The sequence below is a fragment of the Tasmannia lanceolata genome, unplaced genomic scaffold (assembly GCF_043159265.1).
Source record: "Tasmannia lanceolata isolate RefF3 unplaced genomic scaffold, GAP_Taslan_0.1 ptg000002l, whole genome shotgun sequence".
In the NCBI taxonomy this organism is placed as follows: domain Eukaryota; kingdom Viridiplantae; phylum Streptophyta; class Magnoliopsida; order Canellales; family Winteraceae; genus Tasmannia; species Tasmannia lanceolata.
In genome coordinates, this window is record NW_027518679.1 from 414,758 (window position 1) to 424,828 (window position 10,071).

The 10,071-nt window shown below is 43.8% G+C and overlaps 1 pseudogene; it reads left to right on the forward strand.

The window, feature by feature from the left end:
• Positions 1-442: 442 nt before the first annotated feature.
• On the forward strand, positions 443-748 carry LOC143881969 (protein RGF1 INDUCIBLE TRANSCRIPTION FACTOR 1 pseudogene; annotated as a pseudogene).
• Positions 749-10,071: the final 9,323 nt, after the last annotated feature.

Genomic DNA, 10,071 nt, shown 5'->3' on the forward strand with positions numbered 1-10,071 from the left:
CCGGACGGCCATGAATCCGACCCCAATCCGGAATCCGTGAAACCCATTCACCTCTACACCATTCCCATCTCTCCTCCATCCCCATCCGAACCACCACCAAACCCTTCCTGTTACTTCTCCATCACCGGAACTCCGGCCGTGCCACCTCCAACCACCGCCCACAACCATTAACTCCGATCATCCTCTCTACAATAGCCATATTCTTCTCAATCAAAACCCTCTTCTCCACCCTCTCTACATCACTTCCTACCACCATTACATAAATCACAGCCACCCCCCAAACCCCTTTTAACTTTCTCCTCTGTTTCATCAAACCCCCAAAAAAAAAAAAAAAACAGAGAAAGCAAGAAAAGCAAACCCAAATCCCTCATCTATTCAATCCCCTTTCTTCAAACTGGCTATCGATCAAGAACCCACTTTCAAACCCAAGAATCCGAGAATCATGGGAACTGGAGACTGTATGAATGGAGGGCTCTGTTCTCTTTGCCTATCTTATCACAAAGACTATCGAGCAATACAGATAAGGAGGTCGTCTTATCATGGTGTGATTAGGGTTTCTGAGATTCAGAAGGTTTTGGACATAACAGGGGTTCAGACCTGCATTATAAACAGTGCTAGGGTTGTTTTCTTGAACGAGCGGCCTCAGCCAAGGCCTGGTAAGGGCTTCACTAACACGTGTGAGGTCTGTGAGAGGAGCCTACTAGATTCTTTCAGATTCTGTTCTCTGGGTTGCAAGGAGAAGTTCTGAGGTAGCATTACGCTCTCGTAGCGCGGAGATCGTCCCCGGATTGGTTATTTTGTGAGACATCAGTAGAAAGAGCTCTTAGAGAATTGATATCTATTCTACCCCGGACAGATTCAGGTAATCCTCTTTCCCTCTCATTTTTAATCATGATTAGATCATAGATCAAGGTAATGATGTATTTTTGAGTTTCGTGTCATCATCTGCATCTCATTTTCGATCATTAGAGCTTATTCTTTTTTTGCGGGGCTTTCATCAAAGTCTAGAATTGCCACCAGGGTTTAATCCTTTTATTAATTCTTCGGGATTTCGTTTCTTTTCGGGTTCATTCTTACACGTTCCTTGGGATACTCTTTGCATTTCGGGATCCCATCGATTTTGGGAACACTTCGTCACTTCTTTCGGGTTTAGGCTATGACGGACGACAACCTCCTGAGCCAAAACCCCCTTTCAATCAAAGGGATAAAAACAACAAAAATCTAAAAACAACAAAAAACATCAAAAACACCAAAATGTTTTTCGAAAAAGTTGTTTCGAACTACGTTGGCTTGATCCCTTTTCACAGGGTACGTAGGTAGCTTGGGTCCATCCAAGTTCAGTCAAACCTTTTAATAAATATTTTCAAACATTTCAAAACAAAAACAAAAAGGGGCAAGGATGATGATCGCCAGGTCACTCGGAGTCCCCTTTTCATTCCACTTCCGATTTCGATCGCGGTTTTCCGATTTTCATTGGTTTTCCGACGTTTTATCGGGTTTTGGGACGGGCGATGACGTAGCGTGGCCCCTTTACAGGGATTGTCCTCGCTGAGCCCAACGATAGGTCATGACGATCGCGAGACTTGTCCGATCTTCAGCAGATTAGGATCGCTAGGCTTTATTCCTTTTGAATCGCCCTCTGAGCCTATCGTGTGTTCCATTTTCTTTTTCCTGGCAGTTTTTGGTTCTCGCATACCGATGATTTTCTGATTTTTTTCTTTTCTTGCATCTTTTAGCTTGTCGTGTGCTTGCCTCAGATTTCTCATGCGTCGTTTCTAGTTTGTTTGCTTCTCAAGCATGTGATTGATTGTTATTTTCTTAGTCTTATCTCTTGCGTAGGCTCGCATGCTAGTGTATTTATTTTACTGCTTTGATTGCTTAGCTATAACGTCTGTCCATTCGTCTTATCTTGATTATCTGTCTAGATATAGATCTTTACTGCTTTCCTTATCTTATTATATCTATCATTGTCTGTTTAGTTATAGCTCTGCATGTGGTTGTTTACTGCTTTCTTAGATGTGATGAGTTAGGATTTGGATGTTCATTTTCTTCGCCCATTCCCGGATCATGCATGATTAGATAGACATTTTCTCGGGGATGATTGTTTCCATTTCACATGATTTTTGCCCAAGACTCTTCAAAGTTAATTAAAAATGGCATAAGAGACCAAGTGCTTGTACTTGGGCGAATTGGGGCTGCTCTTCAGATCTTCCTCATTCGTCACCAGGCACGGACTTTTGCATCTCTGGTTGTCCGTTGCAACAGAGTATTTCATGGGATCTAGGGCCCATTCCTTGGATGGCGACTCTTCTTTGTTATAGGTACATCTTGGTTCCGGGCTAGTCCTTGAATCGAGAGGTATCTCATTTATATCGCCACCCATGCTGTGAGTGGCATCATTTCGAGAGTTTCTTGGCAGAGCTCTCCTTCACATTTGTGGAGGTCTCAGAGGATTGAGAGGGGGATCTCACATCCCTCGCTCACCGTCCTCTCGGAATCGGGGTCCACAGGAAGTCGCTATGGACTTTTAACCTTCCCGCGCCGAGTTCGGCGGCTAGGCTTTGTCCTGCTAGTAAGGCTTCGTATTCGGCCTCGTTGTTGGAGGCTTTGAAATCTAATCTGAGGGCGTATTCCAGCATAAATCCTTCTGGGCCATGGAGGACTATTCCCGCCCCGTGCCCTTTCCTGCCTGCTGAACCGTCAACGTGCAGGTTCTAAAGGACCTCGTCGCTTTGTTCTGCTGAGTCCGGCGCCACGCCTTTGCGAGCCGTCTGTTCGGTGGGGCCCTCGCCATTTTCCATTGTTACTGGTTCTGCGGCCAGGGCGGTGGATTCCACTATGAAGTCAGCGAGGGCCTGAGATTTAATGGCCAGCCTCGGGCGGACTTGTATGTCGAGCTCTACCAACTCGACGGCCCAACTTATCATCCTACCCGAGATTTCTGGTTTCTGGAGGATCTTCCTCAGGGGTTGATCGGTCAGAAGCACAATGGGGTGGGCCTGGAAGTAGGGGCGGAGCTTTCGGGCTGCGGTGACGACCGCGAGGGTGAACTTCTCTATGTTTAGGTACGGATTTTTGCACCGTGGAGAGTCTTACTCACGTAGTACACTGGGTGTTCCTTTTTGTCGCTTTGTTTGGCCAACACCGCGCTCACCGCCGCGAGGCTGACGGCCAGGTATAAAAGTAGCTCTTCCCCCGGCTCTGGCTTGGCGAGTACGGGTGGTGTCTGAAGGTATTGCTTTAAGGAGTCAAAGGCCTCTTGGCAGGCCGGGGTCCATTCGAATTCCCGTATGTTTTTTAATTGTTTGAAGAATGGTTGACACTTTTCCGCCGATTTGGGCATGAATCAGCCGAGGGCTGTGATTCGACCTGCGAGCCTCTGTACTTCTACCGCTGTTGTCGGGGGTTTCATGTCTAGGATGGCCTGGATCTTCTCGGGGTTGGCCTCGATCCCCCTCTGGCTGACCATGAATCCCAAGAACTTTCCGGAAGTTACCCGAAGGCGCATTTTGTGGGGTTCAGCTTCATCCGGGCTCGTCGCAGGGTGTTGAAGGTTTCCTGAAGGTCGGAGATGTGCTTGGAGGCTTCCCGGCTTTTTACGAGCATATTGTCGACATATACCTCTACGTTCCTGCCGATTTGCGCTTGGAATAGCTTATTTACGAGGCGCTGGTAGGTGGCGCCCGCGTTTTTTAAACCGAAAGGCATAACAGTGTAACAGTAGACGCCCTGATCGGTGATAAACGCTGTTTTCGGGATGTCCGGCTCGTGCATTTTGACCTGATTGTAGCCCGAGAACGCATCCAAGAAGGTGAGAAGTTCGTGTCCGGATGTGGCGTCGATGAGTTCGTCTATGCACGGGTAGGGGTCCTTTGGGCAGGCCCGGTTCAGGTCTGTGAAGTCTATGCAGGCCCGCCAGCCCCTGCTAGCTTTCTTGACCATGACAACGTTCGACAGCCAGTCAGGATACCGGATTTCTCTGATGAAGCCGGCTTGTAGTAGCTTTTCCACTTCGGCCTTTGTGTGAGCTTGACGCTCTATTGTGAAGTTCCTCTTTTTCTGCCAGACGGGCTTAAGGGTTGGGTTCACATTCAACTTGTAAACGGCTAGCTCCTTGGGTATACCCGGCATGTCTTTAGCGGACCATGCGAACACGTCCTTGTTGATTCTGAGGAAGTCGATCATCTGATCTCGTAGGGGGCCCTTGAGGAGGGAACTGATTCGGACTTGTCTCTCCGGCTGATCTTGGTCTATGGGGATGGAGTCTAGCTCCTCGGCGGGCTCTCCTCTGATTGTGCGGGCTCGCTACCGGGGATCTTTGCTATCGATCGCGAAGTTTTCGGCTGGGGCATTGGTTCCTCTCAGGCTTGCTGCGTAGCACTGGCGCGCTATCATTTGCTGTCCCCGGACCTCCCCTACTCCGGTCGGAGTGGGGAATTTCATCTTGAGGTGGGGGGTGGAGACTACTGCTCCTAAATCTCTTAGAGCAGGGCGCCCAATGATGGCGCTGTAAGTGAACGGTATATCCACAACCAGGAAGGTGGTCAGGATGGTTTTTTGGAGGGGGTAAGTCCCAAAAGTCACGGGTAAGTCGATCTTGCCGTTGACGCGTACGGACGCACCAGAGAACCCGTAGATGGAATACTTCGCGGATCCCAGCCTTTCCCTGTCTAGTTTCATTTCTTCGAAAGTGTCGAGGTGCAGCACGTTGACGAAGCTTCCTGTGTCGACTAGGATTTTTCCTATGTCGAAGTTGGCGACGACCAGCCACACGACCAGTGCGTCGTCATGCGGGACTTGTAGCCCGTCAAGGTCGCTGTTGGAGAAAGTGATGATCTGGTCCTCACAGGGCGGATCTGTTCGGGCCTTTTTGGAAGGCATATCCATGGAGAATACACGTTCAGCATATGCCCGGTGACCGGCGGTTGTCGGCCCTCCCGCGGCCGGCCCACCCGTGATGATATTGATTTTTCCGATAATTGTGGGCGGTTGTTCGCGGGGCTGTGGTTGTTCGGGGAGCTCTTCTTTCCGGGGGCGTTGGTGGCGGTGCGTGTCGTGCATGCTGTAGACACCCCCATTTTGCTCCGCTTTAATCAACAAAGAGGTTACTATTTTCCTATCGGTTTTTTTAGTGTTTTCTATTTTTGTGTCCATCTCTTTATTTTCTCAAATCTTTTCAGTTGTTTCTGTCGTATTTTGCATTTTTTTCGGCCAAGTGTTGAGAAAGGTTATTCGCAAGAATTCAAGCAAGAGGGTCCGCACATTGTTTGCAGCGGAGAGTTATGTTTTCAATGAAATCTAGCAATGGGAGAGGACGCTCTTTAAAATGATCAAGCATTGGCTTTTCTTGGGCTTTGGTCAATGAGTAGAAACCACCATTCGACAATCACATGTGAAGCTCACTAAATTATTTCATAGAATTTGACCATGGTGGTGGACCCACAATAATTTATTACATGGGGTAAATCTAGCATTGCGGCGTCGATATCGATTTGCTTAATGCTATAAGTGAAATTCCAAAGGGTGAGAATTTTGACTGATGTATATTGAGGCCAATCAATCAGGCGGCTCGGATCAGCCTACAAAAATGATTTGGGGAGCACAATCCATTTATGCCACATCCCATAAAACGGATCAATGGTTCGGATTGTTCTATAATTTGCGGAGCGCAACTCGTCTATTTTTTCGCCCGATCAATTGGGTGGTGAGGATCACCTCATGACCCTCCTCTCCTCCTCATGTGGTCTCTCTTTTTCCCAATTTTCCCCACCTAGTTGCACAAGCTAACCCGCCCCACTCGTTTCAACCCAGTACAACCCGAACCGAACTCGACCCAAGCCATATCCCCATAGTAATCCAACCCACCATTCTTTTTTCTTCCCATCTTTCAAAACTCCCATCCAAATTCGTTAATAAGGTAAGACAAAACGAATGGCTGGATGGGGTGCTACATTACCTACCGGGTGATCAAAACTTTATCACAAATGTTCGAGTGGAATTTCTATTTTACAAAAAGAGGGTATGTTGAGGGTGTAGACGAATAATGAGGTGGCTATATTGCATGATGGGCATTGTTACTAATATGGACCTCTAGTCATATGGGAAGGAGATATTAAAATTGAGTAAGTTCGTGCCTTATAGCAGTTCTATTTATATACAGAACTATTGTTTTTAGAATTGATCAAATTTGATTAAGTTAAATATGGAATGAGGTGAGGGCTGCTATTGAGAGGTGTATTACAAAAAAGGAACCATTCGGTCAAATATGGAGGAAGTTGGTCTTGTTTTAGAAGGGAGAGGTGTTACTCTCTCTCTCTCTCTCCCTCTCCCTCTCTTAGGATGGAATGATCTTACTTTTATAAAAGGAGGAGAAAGACACATGCTATGGGGGGATTTTTTTTTTTTTTTTTTTTTTCCTTTCTCTCATCTCTCGGTTTTTCTTGGGGATTCCTCTCTCCCATCTCACGTTTTTGTTGGCGCAGCTCTCTCTATCCCTCATCTCTCATCTCTCTCACCTACACTCTTCACAGGAAAAAGAGAGAAAAACAGAGTAAGATAGTCGGATTTCATGGTGGGATAAAAACACTCTCGTCTTTACATCTCTTAGAGATTTTTACACAGCCTACTCGGTTCTCTGCTCCATCTGTTTTCACGATCCTCCTCTCACTCTATTCATCCCACCCTCATCTCTCCATTTACCTCACTCACCACCCTCTGTTCCTCACACTCTCTCTATATCTCTCTGTTTCTCGAGCCATCTATCTCCACTTCATATTCTCTCATGTTCCACAGCAAAAACAGAGCATCGGATTCTTCGTTATTTTCATCTCAATCTCCCACCATCCCACGGCATCTCACACTCCCTTGATCCCTATCCCTCTGTCCTAATATAGCCGCCCTCCATCTCTGTGTTTTTATCATCTCTCTCCATCCTCTGTTTTTCTTCTTGCATTTCTATAAAAAACAGAGTGTTGTTTTGTTTTTTGAAAAGAAATAAAAAACGAGAAAAAAAACAGAGTATCCCTCTGTGATTTCCATTTCTCTGTGTCTTTCATTCCACTTCATCACTCTCCTCTCTTCCCCTCCCTCGATCCATCTATCTCGGTTTTCTCTAACCAATTCTCTCACGATCACTCTCTCTCGGTCTTTCTACTTCTATCTCACTCTCTCATTCTCTCTATCTATATCTATCTCGTTCTTTCGCTCTCTCTATCACCCTCAACCTCTGCTCATTCTCTTTCGGTTTCACTCATCCTCATCTATCACTCACTCTCTCTCTCAACAGTGAGCAAAATAAAATAAAAAACAAGAAAAAAAAGATAGAAAGAAAGCGTATTAGAGTACACGTCGGCCGGATTTTTCGGATTCTTCGGTTCTTGGACTCGGCAGAGATCTCGCCTACAGGTTAGTACACTATTCTGAGATTTTTTCCCAGATGATTTGGCATTTTTTATGAATTTTGCATGGTTTTTAGCATTTAATTAAATTTAATTCAATATTAAATGTGTGAACTAAAAATCATGATCTGCATGAGTGTTTCAAATCCGTTTCATCCCAAAATTTAATACGATGTTCTACTTAAATAGAGTAAAATAACTATCGGATCGGATCGGACATTGGATCAACAGTTTTTTAGAATTTGAGTGAAGAGTAGAATTTTATTTAAAATATTGGCTGAGAAATTATGAAATTCGAAAAAATAGCCATCTCAGGATGATCTATTTTTTAGAATTTTAAATTTTTCTTGTGTTCATCACATCAGAATGAGGTTGGAGGACGTTTTCCGGAATCGTAATTTTCTCGAAAATCGTGTTTTAAAAATAGAAAACTCTTCAAAAATATCTTTTCGACGAAGAAAAATAAAATATATACTAAACGAATTCAAAAATTAATGAAATTCTGTAGGAAACTAACATAATGCTGATATATTCTACCATGAATTTTTGAGAATTTTTTGAATTGGTCTAGTATATTATTTTATGCTTTCTTTGAAAATTATCAGATTTTGGGAGAATTTTTACAGATATCAGATCACCATTAAAATTCACAACATTTTTACTATAGTCTTATATTCTATATTTCTTGTTTCTTTAAAAGTTTCAAGTGCTTTGGACCTTGTTTCATATGGGATGTAGTGTTAATTCATAATCTAGGTTGAAAATTGAAAAATCCGAAATTGATAGTAAATAGTTTCTAAAATTAATGAAAATCTCACAGCATGCTATATTTACTCATATCTTATTTCTGTAGAAATTTCATTGAATTTAAATTTCTATTTCTAGTAGTTTCTGTGAAATTTCATTGAATCAAAATTAAATATGACCTTAATGTAAAAATATGTTAAAATCTTTCAGTAAGCTAAATTTCATCATATCTTGCTGCTGTAGAAGTTTCAACTCATTTCGAATTCGTTTACAACAGTTTCACTTGTAAAATCACTCATATGTTTAAAATTGGTAAAATTCATTGAAAATCCGAAATTAATTGAAAATCATCTGAAAATCTCTAAAGAACCTTAAATCTCTGTCACATATTAACTCCTTAATCCATTGAAACAGAAATCTTAGGATCTTTAGATTTCCCTGGAAAAATGGCCAGCGCATCCATAATCGTATCCCTATTGCACTCGATCTTTGACAATTTGAATATTTAAGCTATAGCACGTTGTTGGCTCCGAGGTTACTGTCCACGGAAATCCTGAGATATGCCAGGCAATAAGGTGCTATAACCTAAGTATTAAATTGCGCAAGGAAAGAGCGCACGATTCCCTTCCTTGGATGCTATTATGGGCCGAAATTGGTGAACCCTAGAACCATTGGTAATCCTTGAATGTCCAGAAACAGAAAATCCTTGAAATCTGAAATTCATTAACCTCGAGAATTTAAATCGATTTGTCTTGTGTCTTTCGGAACCGTTGGATCGCGGTTTCCGTCGTAAGAACCATTAGAGCCCAATTTAGGAACAGTGGTGTCAGGTAGTGTCCTAGGTTTTAGGGAGTCTTAGGTTTTAGGGAGTCCTAGAGTTAGGAGTCCAGCCTCATCACGGACGTTTGCTATGTATAGCAACCGTGCCATAGGTCTAGTTACACTAGTCACCCAATCTTTCCCTAGGACAAGCCTAGTAAACTAGGATGTAGGCTAACCTGCATTAGTCTAAGGAACAACTTGCATTTAGATAAGAATCATATAGCATCTTAGATGAAATCCTAGGATAATAAAATCCTCAACTTGAATTAAATAACTTCTCTTAAAACTGTTGAAACAGTCAATCCCGTCTAGGTCGGTGTCTTAGTTGAGTTAGGCATAAGTAGCTTAGCTTAGGTGCACCGAACTACGTCGACTCTGATCCCAGTGAGGCTTGGGTACGTAGGCAGCTTGGATGTCTGATGGCATACCAACCGTGAGTCGGCTCCACAACAAATTGTGGGGTTTTGTATAATAATTTTCTTATAAATGCTTAATTAAATCACTTAGGATTTTCCATGAAACTAGAATTTTAGGAGAACTTTCACTTAGATTGAATCCAGACAAATTAAGAAATCAAGATACACATTTAGGATTCACATTGAAATTAGATCATAGGATGCATGTCCCGTAGTTAGCACATTAACAGAGAGTTGAATGAGCCATTTAAAATAAATTTAAAAGAGTTAGCTTTTGGAATCGAAGACCGATTATCGGGCAGGAATGTTGCATGTGGTGGATAACTCCCCATACCTTCCATTCTTGTAACCAGGTAGCGAGTCTAGATTTCTGGTTAATTATGGGTCCTAGATCCCACATCTAGGTGGCGACTCTGTCAGTCTCTTGTGTGTGGAATTCGGATTGCCTTAGTGATCCCAAGTTCACATAAAAGATGAATTAAAACCAATAATAAAAATGCACACGCCAATCGCGTGGGTACGAGAGACCAAGAGAGTGAAGGCGTGGCGGCTCGCGCCCCACCCCTCTCGCGGGATCGGGTCCCACACCTGCTGCGGGATCGGCGTCTGCTTCGGGAGCGATGCCTGCTGGGGGATCGGTGTCGGCTTCTAGATCGGCGACGGTTGTTGGACCGGCGTCTTTTGGGTGA